The sequence below is a fragment of the Amblyraja radiata genome, chromosome 37 (assembly GCF_010909765.2).
Source record: "Amblyraja radiata isolate CabotCenter1 chromosome 37, sAmbRad1.1.pri, whole genome shotgun sequence".
Classification (NCBI taxonomy): Eukaryota; Metazoa; Chordata; class Chondrichthyes; order Rajiformes; family Rajidae; genus Amblyraja; species Amblyraja radiata.
The window spans coordinates 20512258-20530814 of NC_045992.1; the positions used below are offsets into that span (position 1 = coordinate 20512258).

The window sequence follows — 18557 nt, forward strand, 5'->3', positions numbered from 1 at the left end:
ACCACCCTCTAACTAAAGAGATTTCTCCTCATCACCTTCCTCAAGAAACAGCCTTTAATTCGGAGGCTTTGATCACAGGTCCTACAATCTCCCACTAGCAGAAAACATACTCTCCACATCCCTCAATCCAGGCCTTTCACTATTCGGTAAGTTTCAATGAGAAACCCCCTCATCCTTCTAAACTCCATTGAGTAGAGGTTCAGCTCATTATCTGTTAACCCACTCATTCCTCGGATCATTCTTCTAAACCCCCTCTGCACCCGCTCCGGTGCCAGCGCATCTTTCTACAGATATGGGGCAGAACATTGCTCACATTACTCTAAATGCGGCCTGGCCAGCTCTTTATACAGCCTTAGCATTACAGCCATGTTTTTGCATTCTAGTGCTCGAGAGTAACGAATACGAGAGTAAGGGAGAGAATAAGATATAAACAAAATAAGATAGAGTGAAGGAGAAAATTGGAGGAGAGAAGTAGAGAAATATCGGTCGTAAAGAAAGTAAACACTATTTATTTCAAGGGGGCGTGTTTACAAAAACAGGGATGTGATGCAGAGGCTCTATAAGGGGTTCCTACTGCTTCATTTGGAATATTGTGAGAAATGTTGTGCACCATATCTGAGGAAGGATGTGCTGGCACTGGAGAGCGTCCAGAGGAGGTTTACAAGAATAATCCCAAGAATTAGTAGGTTAACTTATGATGAGCATTTGTCAGCACTGGGCCTGTACTCGCTGGAGTTTAGAACAATGAGGGGGGAACTCATGGAAACATACATAATAGTGAAAGGCTTGCACAGAGTGGGTGTGGAGAGGATGGTTACCCGAGTGGTAGAGTCTAGTACTGGAGGTCATAGCCTTAGAATTAAAGCACGTTCTTTTAGGAAGGAGATGAGGAGATTGGTTTTGTTAGAGGGTGCTGAATCTATGGATTTCTTTGCCACAGAAACCTGTTAAGGCCGTCATTGAATATTTCAAAGCAGAGATAGATATATTTGTGTTTATTACATGTGTCAATGAAGCATAGAAACATAGAAAATAGTTGCAAAAGTAGGCCATACGACCCTCCGAGCCGGCATCTCCATTCAACATGATCACTGATGATCATCCAGAATTAGTACTCTGTTCCTGCTTTTTCCCCATATCCCTTGATTCCGTTAGCTCTAAGAGATACACGTCAGAGGTTATGGGGAGAAGGCAGGTAAATGGGTTTGGAGGGAGACATGTTGTTGTTCATCCTTTGGAGTCGAAGAAGGCCATGACTTAAGTGTTTTTCTTTGTGGGTCCTGAGGTGACTGATAAGACCGATCCAGGCCCTGCAGTAGAAGTTGATGTTGCAAGAGACTTGCAAGCGGCGCATTTCCTCTGAGCTACTGCGGTGCGCTTACTCTTCACTGCACGCGCTCCTGCGGTGACTTGTTTCACCCAGTTGGGCGGTACTGGTCCTGAAGTCATGATTTGCGCTTGACTTGGACTAAAGTGCGGGAGAGGTGCGCAAATCGTCAGCCTCACTCTCTCGTCCTGGCCTACCTGGATCCACTGGCAAGACATAGGCAAGACGGCTGTCCATAGGTCAGGATTCAGGAGATGGCCACTTCGTGAACATTGTGCCCTAATTGCGCTTCACGATGCTTTGCTGGGTCCACCTTCCTGACCGTTAGACCGAGAAATAGTGTTTATTTCCGCGTATTCCGCCGGATCCAATCTTCACCTTTCCTGAATAAAGTAATAGCCACAAGGCAGTGGAAGTTTGTTTTTGGTGTCTTCCCTCACCCCTCCGTGGTGATATATATGGGTTGTCCGTGGATTGTCACCTTGTCGTCGTGGAGAAGCTTGAAATCCTGAGAGCGATGCCGTCTGGAGCTATCCTCCTGGTAGGGCCACTCGTGGCGGTAAGGTCGAGGGGGAGGTCTCTTGCAAAGAGCAATCCAACCAAGATCTCAATGGTGGAACAGGCGGAGGACAATGGCTGAACTTACTGGAGCATCACAACGGCTGGGAAGGCGGACGAAGGATGCAGCAGAAAAGGGTCTCCGGTCGTCTTGGACTCAATGCCACCGGATCCTGACCCATATCTGTCAAGGACCGTGGGGTGGCTGACTGTGCACCAGTCTCCCCCCATTAAATAAAGTCATGCACACGCGTCCTCCATATCGGGGGGAGAGATAGAGAAGCCATGGTAGACACAAAATGCTTGAGTAACTCAGCGGGTGAGGAAGCATCTCTGGAGAGAATGAATGGGTGACATTTCGGGTCGAAACCCTTCTTCAGACTGACTCACCCGCTGAGGTTCTCCAGAATTGTTGTCTACTTACACATTTCCCTTCGTTTGGGGAATAAATATCATATTTCACTGAAACGTTTTGCTTCATTGCATCATTTAATGAATGTTATTGTTGAATCCGCGGTTGACATAATGATCATGGCCTTAGTCGGCTACTGACCTATTCATTATATCATCTGCTCTATGAAGAGAATTGTGAATGCGCGGAATTATCTGCCTCAGAAGGCAATGGAGTCCAAATAACTGGATGCACTCAAAAGAGAGTCAGATAGAGCTCATAGGGCTAACTGAATCAATGGATATGGGGAGAAGGCAGAAACGGGATACTTATTGTTGATGATCAGGCATGATCACCCGGTGGTTAGGCCATTTACTGCCCAACCCTTGGCCTGAGGACTGGTAGAGTCACGTGACTGGGTTTGGCGGGACGAAGTCGTCACGCCAAAGTCATCACGGGGTGTGCCCTGATATATATGAAGAACTCTGTGAAAACTCTCCCCAGTTGCACGTGAGATGTTCTCTGTTGAACACAATAAAGATCACTTTGTTTCACAACATGTGTCTCGCTATATTGGTGATCCTGATGATCCAAAACGGATATTGTGGATTTGGATAATGGATGCAGCCAATGTTCAACCCGAAGCTGCCGTTGATCCGGCCCAGCAGGCCGCTGTAGCTCTTAAGCTGCCCGTGTTCTGGACATCGCAGACGCAAGTGTGGTTTCAATAGGCCTTGGCCCAGTTCCACATTTGCCGCATCACGGCTGATGACACTCGGTACGATCACCAGAGGAGGCGCTGTCCTGAACGGCTGCCTGTCCTGCAGCTGTCCGTTTTTTCCCCTTCTTTTTTTATTATTTTTAGTTCGTTAAGTGTACAGTCAGGGGGTCTAAATCTTTTATGCGTGGGGGGTGGTGGGGGGGAGGGTGAAACTGCTTTTCTAAGTCCCTACCTGGTCGGAGGGGTTGCCTTCCTCCGCGCAGCGTCTTCGACCTGTCCTCACGGCCTACCAGCGGGTCCTGGAGCGACGTTTCCCTGAAGGGACCTGGCCAGAACATCGGCGTTGGCGGCGGCGGCGGCGCAGCGCTGGAGCGCTATTGCGGAGCTGGCGATGCCTTTCCTGGGTCGCCGCGCTGGGACTCCAGTATGCTTGGTACCGCCGAGGAAAACATCGTGGAGCCGCGGTTCTGCGGAGCGGCCAGCTGCGACGTTGAACTTGCATCTCGCCGAGATCACCAGTGTGCGGAGCTCCATCTGGCGTGGTCTGTTGGCTGGGAAGTCGCGAACTCCGGTGGGAAGGCGGCCGTACCTGGCACCCCAAGCCGCTGGGAGTTCTCCCGACGCCGGTGTACCATCAGCCGGCGAGAACATCGGGCGGCGTGGCGGCGACTGTGGAGGCCTCAATAGGCCCGACTATGGGTGGACGGACTGGACTTTGTGCCTTCCCCCACAGTGGGAATCACTGTGGGGGGATGTTTTGGTGTTGTATTTCTTTATGAATACTGTGTTGTATTTTTATTAGTGTGCTGTAAGGACATCAGAATTTCCCCTGAATAAGGGGATTAATAAAGTATCTATCTATCTATCTATCTATCTATCTATCTATCTATCTATCTATCTATCTATCTATCTATCTATCTATCTATCTATCTATCTATCTATCTATCTATCTATCTATCTATCTATCTATCTACCTACCTACCTACCTACCTACCTATCTATCTATCTATCTATCTATCTATCTATCTATCTATCTATCTATCTATCTATCTATCTATCTATCTATCTATCTATCTATCTATCTATCTATCTATCTATCTATCTATCTTTCTATCTATCTATCTATCTATCTATTTATCTATCTATCTATCTATCTATCTATCTATCTATCTAATCTATCTTATCTATCCTATCTATCTATCTACTATTACGTGGCCGGCGCGCTAGATCAGGAGACGGTCGGTCGCCTGGTCCCTTACCTACGTGCGCCGTTGGCTGAGGTCAAGTACGAGGGCCTCAATGCGCCACCGCGATTATGCAGCACGACTGGGTTCGGCGATCGCAAGCCGTCGGTGCTGATGAACAAAAGGTTTACTCTGATAGACGGGCATCAGCCCTGTTTGAACACGCCTTTCTGGAGCAGATGCCGGACGACATGCGCCTGCTCCTCGCAGGTGAGAATTTTTCTGATCCCCCGGCACCTAGTGGAGCATGCGGTTAAGCTGCTGCAGTCCAAGCGGCGGCGCGGTGGTCTGCAGTGCGCTGGAGGGGCCAGCGACCAGGTTCTGTATCCACCAGGAGTTCAGCTGCCGGGAAAAGCCGGTAAAGGGAAGTGGTGTTACCATCAGCAACGCTGGGGTTCCGCGGCCCATCATTGCCGCCCGCCCTGCTTGTATCCGGAAAATGCCTGGGCCGACCGACAGTAATCGCAGCGACGGTCGGCCAGATACATCGCCTCGACGCCTGGGACCGACATTCCGGACGACGATTCCTCGTTGATATGGGGGCGGAGGTTAGAGTTTTACCCCCATTGCGGGTCAACACTCGTTCCGGAAAATGGGAGCGCTCTTTAACTGCAGCAAATGGCAGCTGCACACGGACGTATGCGGTTCGCACGGTCCTGCTCATCTTTGGCTCCTGCCATTTGGCTGGCCTTTCACGGTTGCTGAAGACTCGCAGCCGCTGCTGGATGCCGATTTCCTGGTGGTGGATGTGAGGAGGCCTTGTTCATGCTGCGATGTTTGAGTCGATCTCCTTATGCCACTTTCTCAAAATATGAGGGGGTGGGGGGGGGGGGGGGGCCTTTGTCCCCGCGTAACCACAGGAATAACTCCCATGTTTCCCTTCACCACTTGCCGATGGAAACGCCTGGTCCAATACTGTCTTCTGTCTAAAGAAGGTCCTGACCCGAAACACCATCCATCCTTTTTCTGCAGAGATGCTGCCGAACCCGCATAGCTACTCCTGCAATGTGTGCATGTCCTTGGTGTAAACCAGCATCTGCCCTTTGTTTCTACATTTCATCTGGTTGATACGGGTCCCATTTCTGCCCATCGCGCTGTGCGTAATTCTCGTGTCCGGATGTCGAAACGTCCTGAAATTAACCAGTGAAAGAAGACGAACTGAGCAAATCTCGAGGGACCGAGAGACCTGCCCCAGGCGCCTTCATTAAATCGTTCACTTCGATGATTCTTGTTGAGTGTGATGTGGGACTTAATCACCATTTAATTCATTATTATTCCATATTAACTGGTCAGTGGGTCGGGGATGGAATCCCATCCCGCGCCTTTACTCGGTTCGGTGCAGCTTCCTGCACAATCCTACGGCAAACTCAGTTACATCCCGACATGTCCCGACGGTTAGTTCACACTGAGTTTCGTCAGCTATCTATCAGTCTGAAGAAGGGTTTCGACCTGAAACGTCACCCATTCCTTCCCTTCAGAGATGCTGCCTGTCCCGCTGAGTCATTCCAGCGTTTTGTGTCTACCTTCCGTTTAAACCAGCATCTGCAGTTCCTTCCTACACTATTCATGCCGTGGACTCTCTCCCCTCACACTCGCTACATTCCGACATGGACTTCCTCATGTGTCTTGTGTGGACTAAACAGAAACAGGGACTTCGGCCCAGGACGTCCATGCCGACCATACCTTACCCATCTCTGTTCTGCACCAAAGAGCAGCTTAGATACATAGATACATAGACAATAGGGGCAGGAGTTGGCCATTCGGCCCTACGACACAAGACCGCCATTCAATGTGAGCATGGCTGAACATCCACAATCAGTACCCCTTTTCTGCCTTCTCCCCATATTACTTGGTTCCGGTAATCCTAGATTCTATCTAACTCTCGTTTGAAAGCATGCAGTGAATTTGCCTCCACTCCTTTCTGAGGCAGAGAATTCCACAAATTCACAGCTATCTTCATACAACAGAGAACATAATGAATTGGTCAGTAGCCGAGTATGGTCTTGATAATTATGTCATCCACTGATTCACCAATAAAATTCATGAAATGATGCAATGAAGCAAAAATGTCCATTGAAATATGATTTTTCTCCCCCAAAATAAGGGACATTTGTAAGTAGACAAAAAATGTTGGAGTAACACAACGGGTGAGGCAGCATTTATGAACAGAAGGAATAGTCGAAATTTCGGAGGAGACCCATGCCCAAACTAAGGGAAATTTGTGAGTAGTCAAAAAATGCTGGAGAAACTCAAAGGCAGCACCTATGGAGAGAAGTAATTGGCGAAGTTTTCATAGTAGGTTAGTATACTTCTTCAGACTAGGTTAGTATATTTCCAAATATCCGTGGAAGGAATAGCAGAGGATGGTTTCGATCCATCGACCTCTGGGTTATGGGCCCAGCACGCTTCCGCTGCGCCACTCTGCTTTCAAGCAAATGTTATTTACGTTTGTGCTCCTTTTACTGATTTTGCCGTTTTCATTTCTCACCTCGTATGCATTTTTTTTAAGATTTGCTTTCTTTCTTCATTAGGTAATAAGGTCGTAAGTGATAATATTATTGAGCTTTCGTCCCATCAAGTCTACTCCGCCATTCAATTATGGCTGATCTATGTGTAAGAAAGAACTGCAGAAGCTGGTAAAATCGAAGGCAGACACCAAATAATGCAGTGACTCGAGCGGGTAAAGTACTTATTTATACAGCAGTTCGGCATGCTCACTTGCCTTATATGCCATTCACGTTTTAGTGTCACAAGAAGTTCAACATAAGGCGGCACCATGAAACAAAACACCCGAAATTCAGTGAAATTAGTGGGCAAGCGAGCAAGCATGAGGTTCAGAACCTTTAAAAGGAGCCTGGCAAATCAAAGTCTGATGTTCAAGAAACAAAATGTAGAATCAGAATAGAACACGCGTGCTAGCTTCGCAGTTTCTAAGTTTATAGCAGAAACAATGAAGCCCTTCACTGACGGAGATTTCATGAAATAATATTTGATGGCAGTTGTGGACATTGTGTATACCGAGAAAAAGATTTAACTTTCAAATCTTAGTCTCTCGGCAAGAATAGTTGCACACAAATAGAAAAAATATCAGTGGATGTGAAAAACTGATGTGAATAACTATTGTAAAGATTTCCAGTTTTTATTTCCCAATAACAATCGACGAGTGTACATATACCAAATATACCGCTCAGTTTGCAGCGTTTGTACGTGGAGTAAATTCAGCTTTCAACACTGTTGAGGAGTTTAGGCAACTTGTACCTATGAAGGGTACTACCACAGGAGCAGATATTCTTGAAGTATTGCTCAAGTGTAGAACAGCCATGGAGATGGATCTATCTAAGTTAGTATGCGTAGCAACTGATGGAGCGCCAGCGGTTGAAGAAAAGAAAGGTGTCGTGGCTCTGCTTCAAAATCAAATGGAAGGCCTTGGAATTAACTACAAAATAAATGAAAATACACTGCTTAATCCACCAGGAAGCATTGTGTGCCAAGTCTTCAAATTTGAAGGATGTGATGAACGTCGTGGTAAGAACTGTAACCCTGATATTGTCTTGGGAATTGAACCATCGTCAGTTTCAACAAATGTTGTCAGAAGTAGAGGCCCAGTATGGATAGTATACGCTCTGTGGGAAGAAATAGCAACATTCCTCGAAAGTAAAAATGTGAATGCCTCAGATTTTGTGTCTACCTTCGATGTTACCAGCATCTGCAGTTCTTTCTTACACATAGGTCAACCATAATTGAATGGCGGAGTAGACTTGACAGACCGAATGGCACAATACTATTATCACTTATGACGTTATTACCTTATGAAGAAAGAAAGCAAACCCTAGAAAAAGAAAGTATCGGAGGAGAGATATCAAAACGGCAAAATCAGTAAAAGGAGCACAAGCGCAAAGAACATTTGCATTACATTACACACCTCGAACATCTGGCGGTGACGTGCCGCCCCTTCTACCTTCCGATGGAATTCACCTCCACCATCCTGACCGCGGTCTACATCCCAACCCAAGCAGACGTTCGTCTGGCACTGGAGGAGCTGCACGCCGTGTTCAACAAACAACAGACGTCATTCACCGAGGGTTTATGGCCGGGGATTTCAAGAAAACAAACTTCAAGAAATCTCTCCCTAACTTCCACCAACATGTCTCTTGCTGCACCAGAGGAACAAACACCCTCGCCCACTGCTACACCACCATTAAGGATGCTGCCCCTCTATCCCGCGCCCTCACTTTGGTAAAGCCGACCATTCCGCGGTGCTGCCTCTTCCTGTTTAGCGACTCGGCTACGGACCTGAATGGATGCGCAACAGTTACAGACTTCATAAAGAAATGTGTGGAGGACTGCATCCCTACAAAAAAACTCCAGAGTGTTTCAAAATCAGAAGCCTTGGATGAACTTTGAGATCCACATTCTTCTGAAGACCAGAAACGGGGAATTCATGTCTGATGATACAGTGGTCTATATGAAGTCCAGATACGACATTTGTAAGGCCATCAAAAAGGCCAAAAGGGACTGCTCCAAGCTGTAGGATGAGACAGATGTTCGGCAGCTGTGGCGGGGCTTGAGTGCAATCAATTCCCACGAGGCGGAATCAGGAGGTAGCTCGAATGTCGGCGAAACATCACTTCCTGACGAGCTCAATGCGTTTTACGCACGCTTTCATATGGAGAACACTGATGTGACTTCCCGAGCCCCCATTCGCTGGGATGGTATTTCAGTCCAAGTCACGGATGCCGACTTCATAAAATCCTTCAGAGGCGTGAACCCTCGAAAAGCGCCTGGACCTGATGGTATAACCGGTCGTGTACTAAAAACTTGTGCGGGCCAACTGGCTGGACGTTTTACGAACATTTTCAACCTCTCACTTCTGAGGTCTGAGGTTCCCACCTGCTTTAAAAGGGCATCAATTATACCGGTGCCCCAAAAGAGCAAGGTGACGTGCCTAAATGAATATCGACCAGTGGCACTTACGCCGGTAGTGATGAAGTGCTTTGAGAGGTTGATCATGGCGCAAATCAACACCTACCTCGCCAAAAACCTGGACCCACTGCAGTTTGCCTACCGCCACAACAGATCAACAGTGGATGCAATCTCGCTGGCTCTCCTCTCCGCTCTGGACCACTAGGACAACAAAAAGTCAAATATCAGGCTGTTATTCACTGTTTACAGCTCGGCATTTAATATAATCATCCCCTCCAAGCTGGTTACCAAGCTCTCAGATCTGGGTCTCTGCGCATCCCTCTGCAATTGGATCCTCGACTTCCTCATTCACAGACCACAGTCTGTCTGTATTGGTGGAAATGTGTCAGCCTCGATAACAATCAGCACGGGAGCACCTCAAGGCTGCGTGCTCAGCCCCCTGCTGTACACTCTATATTCATGTCTGCGTGGCAGGTTATAGTGCGAACTCCATCATCAAGTTCGCTGATGCCACCACTGTTGTGGGACGTATCACTGATGGGGACGAATCGGAGTATAGAAGAAGAATCGGCCGACTGAGCAAATGGTGCCAGCAAAATAACCTGGCCCTCAACACCAGCAAAACCAAGAAACAGATTGTGGACTTTGGAAGGGGTAGGATGGGGACCCACAGTCCCGTTTATATCAACGGGTCGACGGTCGAGAAGGTCAAGAGCATCAAATTCCTGGACGTGTATATTTCTGAAGATCTCCCCGGTCCGAAAACAGTGATGCAATTATAAAGAAAGCACATCAGCACCACTACTTCCCGAGAAGTTACGGAGAGACGGCATGTCAAGGAGGACTCTCTCTCTAACTTCTACAGGTGCACAGTAGAGAGCATGATGACCGGTTGCATCATGGCTTGTTTCGGCAACTTGAGCATCCAGGAGCAGCAAAAGTAGTAAACACTGCCCAGACCATCATCGACTCTGACCTCGCTACCATCGAGGAGATCTATCGCAGTCGCTGCCTCAAAAAGGCTGGCAGCATAATCAAGGACGCCATCATTGCCACACACTCATCTCCCCGCTACGTTCAGGTAGAAGGTACAGAAGCCTGAAGACGGCAACGTCCAGGTTCAAGAATAGCTACTTCCCCACAGGCATCAGGGTATTATACACAAATGAAACAACACTCTGAACATTAATAGACCATTCTCTGTTTATTTGCAGCTTATCTGTTTATTTATTCATGTGTGTATATATTTATACAATAGTATATGGACGCGCTGAATTCTTTTGTATTCATGCCTACTATATTCTGTTGTGCTGAAGCAAAGTAAGAATGTCTTGTCCTATCTGGGACACATGACAATAAACTCTCTTGCATCTTGAATCTTGAGAACATTTACATGAAAGCAGAGTGGCGCAGCGGAAGCGTGCTGGGCCCATAACCCAGAGGTCGATGGATCGAAACCATCCTCTGCTATTCCTGCCATGGATATTTTAAAATATCCTATCCCAAATATCCCATACTAGTCTGAAGAACAGTCTCGACCCGAAACTTCGCCTGTTCCTTCTCTGCATAAATGCTTCCTCACCCGCTGAGTTTCTCCAGCATTATTTGTCTGCTTATAAAATTCCCTTAGTTTGGGGGATGATCTCGTCCGAAACTTCGCCTGTTCCTTCTCTCCATCAATGCTGTCTCAACCGCTGAGTTTCTCCAGCATTTTATGTCTACTTACAAACTCCCCTTAGTTTAGGGGAAACACATCATAATTCACTGTAAAGTTTCGATTCATAGCATCATTTAATTAGTTGAATTGGTGAATCAGTGGTTGACATTACGATCAAGGCAGTACTCGGCTACTGACCTATTCATTATATTCTCTGCTGTATGAAGAGAGTTGTGGATGGTGATTAAATCCCTCATCACACTCAACGAGAATCACCGAAGTGAATGATTTAATGAAGGCGGCTGGGGCAGTTCGCTCGGTCCCTCGAGTTCTGCACAGTTCGTGTTCTTTCACGGGTACAGTACAGGAAGTTTCGACGTCCGGACATCAGATTTACGTACAGTGCAATGGGGATAATTGGTACCCGTATAACCCAGATGAAATGTAGAAACAAAGAATTGCCGTTGCTGGTTTACACCAAATACATTGCAGGAGTAGCTCAGCGGGTTAGGCAGCATCTCTGGAGAAAAGGGATGGATGGCGAGGGTCAGAACTGGACCTAGGGTTGAGATTTTTGATTGGAGAAAAGCTAACTTTGAGGAGATGCGAAAGGATTTAAAAGGAGTAAATTGGGACAGTTTGTTTTATGGGAAAGATGTGGAAGAGAAATGGAGGACATTTAAAGGTGAAATTTTAAGTGCAGAATCTTTATATCCCTGTTCGTTTGAAAGGAAATAGTAAAAATTGGAAAGAGCCATGGTTTTCAAGGGAAATTAGGCACTTGGTTCGGAAAAAGAGAGAGATCTACAATAATTATAGGCAGCATGGAGTAAATTAGGTGCTTGAGGAGTATAAAGAATGTAAAAAGAATCTTAAGAAAGAAATTATAAAAGCTAAAAGAAGGTATGAGGTTGCTTTGGCAAGTAAGGTGAAAGTAAATCCAAAGGGTTTCTACAGCTATATTAATAGCAAAAGGATAACGAGGGATAACATTGGTCCATTAGAGAGTCAGAGTGGGCAGCTATCTGCAGAGCCAAAAGAGATGGGGGAGATATTGAACAATTTATTTTCTTCGGTATTCACCAAGGAGAAGGATATTGAATTATGTGAGGTAAGTGAAAGTAGTAGCGTAGCTATGGAAACTATTCAATTCAATTCAATTCAACTTTAATGTCATTGCACAAATACTAAGTATGGGTACAACGAAATGCAGTTTTGCGTCAGTCCGTAGTAGTAGTGCTTATTGAAATTTAAAAAAAAAGAAGATACAGAATAATCAAAAATACAGAATAATTAAACAATGGGGACGGAGGGACCGGATAAATCTATCGGCGGGACTCCGAGTTCAGCAATGTGATGGTATAATTGTAGAATATGTTCCTCATCCTGCTGGAACGAGACCTGAGGCTCCTGTACCGCCTCCCTGATGGGAGGAGGGCAAACAGTCCATGGTTGGGGTGGGAGGGGTCTTTAATGATCTTCCCAGCCCGTCTCAGATACCGTTTTCGGTGGAGGGCATCCATGGCAGGGAGCGGGGCACCGATGATGTGCTGCGCGGTTTTCACCACTCGTTGTAGTGCCTTCCTGTCCGCAACAGTGCAGCTGCTATACCATACCGTGAAGCAGGTGGTCAGGATGCTCTCGATGGTACAGCGGTAGAAGTTGGTCAGTATCTGGGGGGACAGGTGGGCTTTCTTGAGCCTCCTCAGGAAGTAAAGGCGCTGCTGTGCCTTTTTGATCAGCTTGGAGGTGTTGAGGGACCAGGACAAATCCTCCGAGATATGTACCCCGAGGAATTTGTAGCTGGAGACGCGCTCCACCTCAGTCCCGTTTATATGGATGGGGGTATGACTGCCTCCTCTGATCTTCCTGAATTCGACAATAATGTCCTTCGTCTTCTTAGGGTTGAGGCCGAGGTTATTGTTGGCACACCACGTTGTCAGGTGCTGGACCTCCTCTCTGTAGGCTGACTCATCGTTGTCACTTATCAGTCCTACCACCGTGGTGTCGTCAGCAAACTTAATGATGAATCAAAGATGAGGAAGTACTGACACTTTTGAGAAATATAAAACTTGATAAGTCCCCAGGTCCGGACAGGATATTCCCTAGAACATTGAGGGAAGTTAGTGTAGAAATAACAGGGTCTATGACAGAAATATTTCAAATGTCATTAAAAACGGGAATAGTGCCGGAGGATTGGCGTACTGCGCATGTTGTTCCATTGTTTAAAAAGGGGTCTAAGAGTAAACCTAGCAATTATAGATCTGTTAGTTTGACGTCAGTGGTGGGCAAATTAATGGAAAGGATACTTAGAGATAATATATATAAGCATCTGGATAAACAGGGACTGATTAGGAACAGTCAACATGGATTTGTGCCTGGAAGGTCATGTTTGACTAATCTTCTTGAATATTTTGAAGAGGTTACTCGGGAAATTGATGAGGGTAAAGCAGTGGATGTTGTATATATGGACTTCAGTAAGGCCTTTGACAAGGTTCCTCACGGAAGGTTGGTTAAGAAGGTTCAATGGTTGGGTATTAATGGTGGAGTAGCAAGATGGATTCAACAGTGGCTGAATGGGAGATGCCAGAGAGTAATGGTGGATGGTTGTTTGTCAGGTTGGAGGCCAGTGACTAGTGGGGTCTGTGTTGGGTCCACTGTTGTTTGTCATGTACATCAATGATCTGGATGATGGTGTGGTAAATTGGATTAGTAAGTATGCAGATGATACTAAGATAGGTGGGGTTGTGGATAATGAAGTAGATTTCCAAAGTCTACAGAGAGATTTATGCCAGTTGGAAGAGTGGGCTGAAAGATGGCAGATGGAGTTTAATGCTGATAAGTGTGAGGTGCTACATCTTGGCAGGACAAATCAAAATAGGACGTACATGGTAAATGGTAGGGAATTGAAGAATGCAGGCGAACAGAGGGATCTGGGAATAACTGTGCACAGTTCCCTGAAAGTGGACTCTCATGTAGATAGGGTGGTAAAGAAAGCTTTTGGTGTGCTGGCCTTTATAAATCAGAGCATTGAGTATAGAAGTTGGGATGTAATGTTAAAATTGTACAAGGCATGGAATCTGTGCCTTCCCCCATAATGGGAACCATTGTGGGGGGATGTTTTTATGTTAAAGCTATTTATTATTGTTATGTTTGTATTCTTTTTTATGTGCTGTATTGGCAAAAGGAATTTCACTACATTTAGGTGTATGTGACAATAAATCAACCTTTGAACCTTTGAACCTTTGAGGCCAATTCTGGAGTATGGTGTACAATTTTGGTCGCCTAATTATAGGAAGGATGTCAACAAAATAGAGAGATCACAGAGGAGATTTACTAGAATGTTGCCTGGGTTTCAGCAACTAAGTTACAGAGAAAGGTTGAACAAGTTAGGGCTTTATTCTTTGGAGCGCAGAAGGTTAAGGGGGGATTTGATAGAGGTCTTAAAAATGATGAGAGGGATAGACAGAGTTGACGTGGATAAGCTTTTCCCACTGAGAGTAGAGTTTCTAACAAGGGGACATGACTTGAGAATTAAGGGGCAGACGTTTAGGGGTAACATGAGGGGCAACGTCTTTACTCATAGAGTGGTGGCTGTGTGGAATGAGCTTCCAGTGAAGGTGGTGGAGGCAGGTTCGTTTTTATCATTTAAAAATAAATTGGATAGTTATATGGACGGGAAAGGAATGGAGGGTTATGGTCTGAACGCATGTGTATGGGACTAGGGGAGAATACGTGTTCGGCACGGACTAGAAGGGTCGAGATGGCCTGTTTCCGTGCTGTAATTGTTATATGGTTATATGGCATTTCGGGCCAGGACGTTCTTTAGACGGAAGACAGTCGTGCTCACCATAGGACCACGCGGTTCAATCGGCCAATGGGGAACGGAGCCCTCTCCAGTGCAGTGTGACTGTATGGCTCGCCCATAGGCCAGCTGCTGTTTTGAGACAGCAAAAGCATAATAGGACTCGCAGTTTCGGTGACATGCACAATGGTTGCTCGTTAGTATAGTGGTCAGTATCCCCGCCCGTCACGCGAGAGACCAGGGTCCAATTCCCCGGAGGGGAGACGGTGTTTCTCTTTATATATGTAACCGGACGTCCAGATCGGATTTCGAACATTTGAATCAATAAATGGTGACAGCAACAAATCATCAGTTGTTACTTAGAAATATTGAAAATAGGTGCAGAAGTAGGCCATTTGTTCGGTCGAGCAAGCTTGTGCCATTCAATATGATCATGGCAGATCATTCTGGATATTTAGTACTCCGTTCCTGCTTTCTCTACATGTCGCTTGATAGCCTTAAGAGATATACCCCCACTACATTCAAAAGACGTGCCGGTCTGTAGATTAATTGGCTTCTGAAAATTCCCCTTAGTGTGTAGGGTACGACTGGTGTACGGGTGATCGCTGTTCGATGTTGACTCAGTGGGCTGAAGGGCCCGTGAGCACGTTGTGTATCTAAAGTAAAGACGAAGCTAAGCACACCTCTATTAAAATCTTGGACTTATCTCTAACTCTTGCTGAAAGCCAGAGGCATCTGCAACTGTGCAAAGGGTTGAAATGATTTTCATTGAACATTTGGTACGAACAAAAACAGAAGAGAACATCAACCGTCCAATTGGCCTACCATATCATAAGGTCATAAGATCATAATATCATAAGGGATACGAGTAAAATATGACCATTCGGCCCATTAGGACTATTCCGCAAATCAATCAGGGTTGATCTATCTCTCTATCCTAACCCCATTCTCATGCTTTCTCCCCATAACCTTTGACAATCTGTATTAATGAAGATGCTATCTGTCTCCACTTTACAAATATTCACTGACTAGCCTCCACGGCCTTATGAGGCAAAAACATCCATAGATTAACCACCCTCTGACGAAATAGATTCCTCCTCATCACCTTCCTTAAGGGACGTGCTTTAATTCTAAGGCTCTGACCACGCGTCCTAGACTCAACCAATAGTAGAAAACATCCTCTCCTCATGCACTCTATCCAGGCCTTTCAGTATCCGGTCAGTTTCAATGGGGTCCCCCCTAATCCTTCTAAACTCCTGTGAGTAGTGGATCAGTTCGTTGTGTTAACCCACTCATTCATGTGATCCTTCTCGTAAACCTCATCTGGATCCTCTCCGGTGCCAGCGCATCTTTCTTCAGATAAGGCGTTCCTAAGGCTGCATTTGGACTATTGTGAGCAATTTTGGGCACCATATCTGAGGAACGATGTGATGGCACTGGGGAGCGTCTACACGAGGTTTGCAAGATTGATCCCAGCAATGAGCAGGTTAACATATGAAGAGCATTTGTCGGCACTTGGCCTGTACTCGATGGAGTTTAGATGAATGAGGGGAGATCTCATTGAAAAGTAGAATAGAGAAAGGCTTCCATGGAGTGGATGTGGAGAGGATGTTTCCACTCATTGGAGAGTCTGGGCCTGGAGGTCATAGCCTCAGAATTAAAGGAAGTTGTTTTAGGAAGGAGATGAGGATAATAGTATTTAGTCAGAGGGTGGTGAATCTATTGAATTATTTGCACAGAAAGCAGCAGAGGCCGTTATTGGATATTTCTAAGGCAGAGATAGATATATTTTTTGATTAGCCCAGGTGTCATTGAAGCATAGAAACATAGCAAATAGTCGCAGAAGTAGACAACTCCACCCTGTGAGCAAGCACTGCCATTCAATATGATCATGGCTGATCTTCCGGAATCCATACCCTGTACCAGCTTTTGCCGCTTACACCTTGATTCCGTTAGATCTAAGATCTATATGTCAGAGGTTATGGGGAGAAGGCAGGTGGCTGAGGTTAGGAGGGAGATATAGATCAGCCATCGTAGACACAAAATACTGGAGTAACTCAGCGGGTGAGGCAGCATTTCTGGAGATGAGTGACGTTTCGGGTCGAGACCCTTCTTCAAATTGCCTCACCCGCTGAGTTACTCCGGCATGTTGTGTCTCCCTTTGATTTTACCAGCATCTGTAGTTCTTTCTTACACATGGATCAGCCATAATTGAATGGCGAAGTAGACTTGATGGGCCGAATGACCTAATACTATTATCACTTATGACCTTATTATCTCATGAAGAAAGGAAACCAACCCTGGAAAAAAAAAGTATACGAGGTGAGAAATGAAAACTGTTAAATCAGTAAAAGGAGTACAAACGCAAAGAACAAGAGCATGAAAGCAGAGTGGCGCAGCGGAAGCGTGCTGGGCCCATAACCCAGAGGTCGATGGATCGAAACCATCCTCTGCTATTCCATCCATGGATATTTTGAAACATCATAACCCAAATATCCTATCCCAGTTTGAAGAATAGTCTTGACCCGAAACTTCGCCTGTTCCTTCTCACGTAGACGTGTTGTCTCACCCGCTGAGTTTCTCAATCATTTTTAGTCTACTTTCAAATTTCCCTTAGCTTGGGGGAGCAAAATCATATTTCACTGAAAAGTTTCGCTTCATTGTATAATTTGATCCATTTTATTGGTAAACCATTGTTTGGCATCATGATCAAGGCTTCAGACTGAAAGATAGCTGACGAAACTCGGTATGAACCAATCGTCGGGATATATTGGGATATGACTGATTTTGCCGGGGGAATGAGCAGGTAGCTGCACCGAACCGGGTAAAGGCGAGGGATGGGATTCATTCCCTGACCCACTGACCAGCTCACAGGGAATAATAATGAATAAAACGATGATTAATTCCCTTTTCACACTCAACGAGAATCAGCGCAGTGAATGATTTCATGAAGGCGGCTGGGGCAGGTCGCTTGGTCCCCCGAGATTTGCACAGATAATCTTCTTTCACGGGTACATTTCAGGAAGTTTCGACGTCCAGATGTCAGAATTACGCACAGCGCGATGGGCAGAAATGGAACCAGTATCAACCAGATGAAATGTAGAAACAAAGACGTGCAGCTGCTGATTTACGCAGCAAGTTTGGCAGCGTCTCTGGAGAATTAGGGTCGATGGCGTTTCGGGTCAGAACGTTCTTTAGACGCAAGACAGTCCTGCTCCCCATTGGATCACGCGGTTCCTTCGGCGATTGGGGAGTGGAACCGTCTCCAGTGCAGTGTGACTGTGTGGCTCAACCACAGTCCAGCTGCTGTTTTACGACAGCAAAAATACTGTAGGACACGCAGTTCCGGGACCGCTGGGCACCGCAGGGTGTTGAATTTATCCTGAATAAGGATTGGAATATAGTTGTATAGTAGTGGATATATGTTTGTATTGTATTATGGTGGTGGGTTCCGGCTTGTTTTATTGCAGTTGAAATAATATTTTTTAATAATCGAATAATTTTTTGGATTAAAACAATTAGGACACGCGCGGTGACATCCGTTTATAAAAGGAAAAACGCCTCATATGAATTAACTCAATGTGCCACTGTACTTGAATACGTGACTGGATAGCGGAAGAGACCGAAACCGCACAAATCAGCCAGTGAGATAAATGTCCGAAGGTAGAAAGAAACGTTACGGCTCGAAGATTGAATTATGCAAATCTAGGTAGAATGCACAATGGTTCCCCGTTCGTATAGTGGCTGGTATCTCCGCCTGTCACGCGGGTAATTGGGGTTCAATTCTCGACGGTGAGACGGTATTTCTCTTTCTAAATGTAACCGGAATTCCAGATCAGATTTTGAACATTTGTTTAAGAAATGGTGACATTAACAGCGAAACCTTGTGTAGGAGTAGGCCATTTGGTTGTTGCATTGAACATTTGATATG

General features: G+C 45.8%; 3 non-coding genes across 3 annotated transcripts; 2 read left to right on the forward strand and 1 right to left on the reverse strand.

The window, feature by feature from the left end:
• Positions 1–6595: 6595 nt before the first annotated feature.
• Positions 6596–6667, reverse strand: trnam-cau. Its single transcript has one exon. It is a non-coding gene; the product is annotated as a tRNA-Met (tRNA).
• A 3895-nt stretch (positions 6668–10562) lies between these two features.
• Positions 10563–10634, forward strand: trnam-cau. Its single transcript has one exon. It is a non-coding gene; the product is annotated as a tRNA-Met (tRNA).
• A 6376-nt stretch (positions 10635–17010) lies between these two features.
• On the forward strand, positions 17011–17082 carry trnam-cau. The gene has a single exon. It is a non-coding gene; the product is annotated as a tRNA-Met (tRNA).
• Positions 17083–18557: the final 1475 nt, after the last annotated feature.